Source organism: Lactuca virosa, chromosome 7 (assembly GCF_052849685.1).
Source record: "Lactuca virosa cultivar CGN04683 chromosome 7, Lactuca_virosa_CGN04683_v6, whole genome shotgun sequence".
Taxonomy (NCBI): Eukaryota; Viridiplantae; Streptophyta; class Magnoliopsida; order Asterales; family Asteraceae; genus Lactuca; species Lactuca virosa.
This window is the reverse complement of record NC_136432.1, coordinates 184,086,368-184,092,282: the sequence shown is the minus strand read 5'-3', so window position 1 is coordinate 184,092,282 and position 5,915 is coordinate 184,086,368.

Sequence of the window (5,915 nt, the reverse complement as noted above, 5' to 3'; positions counted from 1 at the left end):
AGATCCGAAAATTCTTCATGTCATTAAGCACAAACCCCATGTGTGATCCCTTCTTTTCTTTCTTTCCCGCAAAGGACACATACTCCCAAACAAAGTTATGAATGTTGTACAGTTTGAGAGATGTCCCCTATCATGTGCCTGGAACTGCCACGACCAACAAACTGAAGTGTGATGATATGCCTCCATAGCTGCTCCGACACAGAGCGGGATTAGTTGGTGTTTGGAACCCAGTCCATTTTTAAACTAGTTTGACCTTTTTCATCCTTTCACGGTACTCTCTCCCATGACATATCCTGCTTATCACAAACAGAAGATGTAGAAATATTAGAATCGTTAGAAGATTTGGGAGAGTGAGCCTTTGGAACCCATTTGTAGTTGGGTTTAACCCATTTCTTTTTCGATCTGATGGGTGGCTCAGTACTTGCTTTTGAACTTGATGTCGGCCGTTGAGATGACTTTTACCTAACCGTTCTTTGTCTCACTGGAGCATCTCTTGGATTGGGCTTCTTGGCTAACATTCCCTTCTTGCCCTTGGGATTCGGATTCTTGGCCTTGTGGGTTTGATTCTTGGCCTTCTGCGCGTTCCAGTCACCATTGTCTGAACGTGACCTTGAGGGGTTTCTTTTGGAGTATCTCCCTCTTGGCGCGTTCTGCCACCCTTGTGCATAGTAGGGAACGTATGCGCGATTCGGACAATTTCTGGCAATGTGTCCAGGTGCTCCACAGTGAAAACATGTCTTTTTCTTCACTTGGAAATTGTTTCTTCCTGCCCCTGGTGGCGTATCCTTGCCTTGTCTCTTATTTTTCCTACAAGCACAATTGCAGGAGGCACTCTGTTTCGCTGGAATTGGTGGCCTGTATTTCTCAACAGCAGGTTGATCAGAAACAGTTGAGTTCGAAGCAACATATTCAGAGTTCAAGGAGATGTTGGTTTGTTCAATGTTTTTCTCCTTGTTCTCATCTTCTGCTACTTTACCTGCACATGAAGTAGAAGCATTAGAATTTTCAACCTGAATACCTCCTGAAACAAAACCAGCTGGTTTGCCATATTGAAGATGTGCCTCCTTGTCAATTTCTTCCTATGTCGTAGGGATGGATGTGTAGTTATGATTGAAAGGTTGAGGAACACTATCATACCCTAGACCCTTGTCTTGATTATCTTTGAATTTTAATTGGGTTTCAAATAAGGACTCAATTGTCTTACTTGACGCAGTATAATTTTTGAAACTAACATCTGTTTTTCCACACTTAATTTTCAAAGCGTCAACTTCTTCAGTTACAACATCAAGTTGTCTCTTAATATAGTCATAAAGTTCACATTTTTCACTGTATTCTGTCTGAATTCTCTTAAAATCCTTTATTTTTGTCTCTAACTGGGCCTTTAGGGGTTTTTGTCCTTTCCTGAGTTGATAACCTTCATATCTCAGGTCCTCAACTTCTCTTTTTAATAAATCATTATGTTCACGAAGAAGTTTAATCGTAGCTTCACATGATTGAGAACATGAAACTTCACATGATTGAGAACATGAAACTTCACATGATTGAGAACATGAAACTTCATTGACCGGAAGGTTTGCGGAACTCATTGTTTTTCAACACTTCAAAGCGTCAAGTTCTTCAATTATATCATCAAGACTAAGACGATTGAGATCTTTTGTCTTCTTGATGTCAGCCACGTTCATATCCCATGATTTCGGAAGTGCATTCAGCAGCTTTTTGTTTATCTCAGATTTAGTCAAGAAGATCCCAGCTCTATTCATCTCAGTAGTAAGTGTAGTAAATCGCCGCAACTAAGCTTCCAGGGTTTCTCCAGGGATATAATTGAACATGTTGAAATTTTGTCTTAACATATCCTGACGACTCTCTTTCATGTCTTCAATTCCCTTGTAGACCTCAAAAACCATTAAAAGTCAAATTTAAAGAGCAAGCTTAAAAGTCAAACTTAAATTTAAAAATGTCCTTTGACTATAAACCTCAAAAGTCAACCTTAAAAGTCAAATTTAAAAAGTCAAACTCAAAAGTCAAACTTTGAAAAGTCAAACTTAAAAGTCAAACCGAAAAGCTAATTTTGAAAATTTAAAAGTTAAACGAGAAAATCAAAGTTTAAAGTCAAAGGTTAAACTTTAAAAGTCAAAGTCAAAATTTTAAGTAAAAAATCAAAAATAAAAGTCAAACTTTAAAACTAAAATTTATTATTATTATTATTTTTATTATTATAATTATTATTATTTTTTATATATTTTGAATTGAAAAAGGAATTTAAAACTAAAAGAAATTGAGTTTTTGCGTTAAAAGTGTCAAATTTTCGAAAGATGGAACTGAGAAGGACTTGTTTTGAATTAAGTTTCGAAGGAGTGAAACAAGGAATCATGTAGTTGAGTTGTCTAACATGCTGAGATTAGGAACTAGAGGTCCCAGGTTCGATCCCCGGCACCCCCTAAATCCGTTTCCCTTTTTATTGAAGCACTGATGCGAAGCTTGCTGCTGCTGAGCTGGCTTCCCTAGCCGTTCACCGAGCCGAATTCCGAGCCGAGGCCGCAAACCTCCGCCGTAAACCGCCGGCCGCAAACTCCGTCGACCGCCAACCGCCGGCCGTAAACTCCAGCGACCGTAAACTGTTTCCGGTCGTAAACCCTTCAAAGACCGTAAACACAGCTTCAGATCGCGAAAAAAACGACGTTTTTCACAATTTTTGCTCCAAAACTCGATCAACAACTCGTTTTTATGAAAAACGCGAAGAACAAACCCCCCCTAATTTTCAGAGATCTATCCAAAAACGCAAGAATCTTTCCAAAATAAGGTCAAATAGGCTCCAGATCTGATAAAGATGAGTGATACAATCCAAGCTCTGATACCAATTGTAAGTCCGTAATCTGCTTGTGTATCAATCAGATCCGTTTGATGGTGCGGAATCCCAATCAAACGGATGATGTCAGATCAAATAGAAGAGAATGAGAAGAAGAAGATGATGAATCTTGTATATATTGATATGAATGAAGATCCGGATACAAGATTCACACACACTAACACACACTCTCTTTTCTCTCTCTCTAGAACACCTTCAAATACACACACTTAAGCTCCTCTTGTTCTTTTTCAATTATGCACTCCTCACCCTATATATAGTTGGGGAACATGGGCCGTAAATGGGTTTACCGCCGTGAACCTGTTTACGGCCGTAAACACTGACCGTAAACATATATATGGCCGTAAACACTGAGCTGTTTATGGTCCTAGACATAAAAATACATTTTCCTAAAAAAGCAAAGTTTAAACCATATTTTTGACCCAACAGTAGGATATTTCTTAGTTCTCTTAAACTAATGCTCTGATACCAACTGTGACATCCCCTAATTTCTCGGCCAGAAAAGACCGATTTAATTTACGTTTTTTAAAATAAAACCAGAGAAATCTTTTCAAAAGATGTTGCGGAATTGATCCCCAAACAACATATGATAAAAGTTTATCAAAACCCTTCATTAAGAAGGTATATATTTTCCATATATATATATCAAAACCTTGGGATGTCATGTTCCGATACATATCAAAAGCATAAACAACACATTATAAGCCTTACTACAGTTATTTACAACTACTGTCCTATAATCCAAAAATCTCACGTCATCCTCCGACTATGCTCGGGGTCCACTACCTGTAACATAAAAAGCTGAGTGGGTCATGCTTGGGAGCCTGGTGAGCATATAGGGTTTTCAACCCACAATAATAATAAACTTATTAAGTTCATCAATCAATAATAACCCTGATTACCCGTTCCCGTTATCCTCACTTTACGTCCCTAAACACTTTTCACAAGGGACCTAGCCTAAAGAATATCATCGGGATGGACACTACTGCTAAGGGGTTTCCTCAGCCATACATGTCCTAAAGGCAACCATGAGGGGGATTGGAGTACAGCGAATAAACACCCAAGTTCATTAACACTTACAGGTTGTGGGCCTGCTAATGTTTCCCACTGGACTGTCTAGAAAGTCCGTGGTCGTCATCCAAACTCCGCTAGATTACTGAATCACAAATCACATCGAGGCCTCTCATCACTTTATTTTATCACATACCAACTATCTACCCATGTTCTACCCAACATATTTGTAGATAAAAGTACTGATACAGTTTAAGACTTGTATAAAACATCAACTCATCAGTCACCTCAAATAAACAATTAATATATTTACACATAGCATGTATTATAAGGTAAATACTTCATATCTATGTGTAAAATGAAAGTGACTATACACTCACATGTTTTGATGAAAATCGGGCAGCAATTCGTTTCCTAAAACGATCGTTTCTAATAAAACCGGGAGTTTTATTCAGAAATCAGGCTCTGCGAGGGTCGGGCTTCGAAACCGAAAAGATAAATTTTCCGGGCTTCATGGGCACTTCGTGGCGTATTCCGGGGGTTATAATCGATACAGGGGCTTTGGGGGATGCTAAGATGAAGAAAATATGGAAAAGGGGGCTAAAAGTGGCAAATTTCCAAAAAGTAACCGGGAAGGCTCCCATACCCCTTCTATTTATAGGGTCTGAAGTCGGTTCAGGTAGTGGGGTCCGCAGGTGAGGGTGCACAGCACATGGCTCGCACATGGTCTGCGCGTGCGAAGGGGCTGCTGGCCTCTTCTTACTGGACCGAGGTCTAGTCTGAAGTAGGATGTGTTCGTGGCTTCATGCGAGGGTTCGGTCACGCGCAAGAGGGCATGTGTCACCTTCTCAGTGGACCACTTCGGATCAGCTCACGAGATCGGATGACTCAGCAGCTCGGACACGTGGCTCGCATGACTCACCAATTTTGGACACGTGGCACATTCTAAGCGAAGGTGACGTGGCCGAAGCCACCTATACGAAATTTCTCGGTTTTCGCGCCAAAACTTCTAAAATCTATAACTTTCGCATACGAGCTCCATTTTTTACGTTCTTTATATGCACGCGTAGGTAAAATTACTCTCTACAACTTTCGTTTAGACTTTGTCGGCTAATTTTGAATTTAATTTTTATATTATTATTTTTAACAGACCGGGACAAGAAATCCGTTAAAAATTCATAACTTCTTCATCTGACGTCCGTTTTCGTCAGACTATTTACCGTTGTGCTACTAATGATGAGACCTTCGATTCTCGTTTGGTTCGTGTCGGCTAAAAATCACTCGATCTAAAATTCGAGTTTTTAGCTGTCTACTGCTAAAATGAAACTTCGAAAAATCATAACTTCCTCATACGAAGTCAGATTTGGGCGTTCTTTTTATGCCTACTCTCGGTTTAGCGAACACTACGAGTTTCGTGTAGATCACTAAGGCCAAAAAGTAGTTTATCGAAAACTCCCTTTTTACGACATTCGGCCCCGTGCCGGTTTGTCGCGAAACTTCGACAGGTCATAACTTCTTCGTTATAATTCGGATTTCGGCATTCTTTATATATCCGTAATCCTTGTCACGCCCACTAAAAGTTTCTTAATAGATATCGGCTTTATCTAAAATTTAATTTTTGACGCTCATTTTTATTCTTAATTAATTAAGCGCTAATAATTAAGCGATAAACACATAATTCACATAATATTCACATAATTCCTTTTCATTTCTTCAAAATGAGTTACAAAGGTTAACCTAGACTATAATGTCAATATTAATGCCTACCCTAGAAACACGGGCATTACAACATGCATGGGAACATGAGATCTGTCTTGGATATATGTTGGATAATCCCATACTTAACCACTAAACAACAATGAGGTGTCATGGGCATTTATCCATCATTTTCCATTTTTTTGTTTACTTGGCCGAGAGAGAGAGGAAAGAAGAGAGTAGTTTGGGCCTTTTGTGCTTGAGTCCATAGTATGAGGCCCAATTTGATGATTTTTCGGCCCATTGGGCTTTTAGAGTAGTTCACGTCCCCAATTGACTTAAA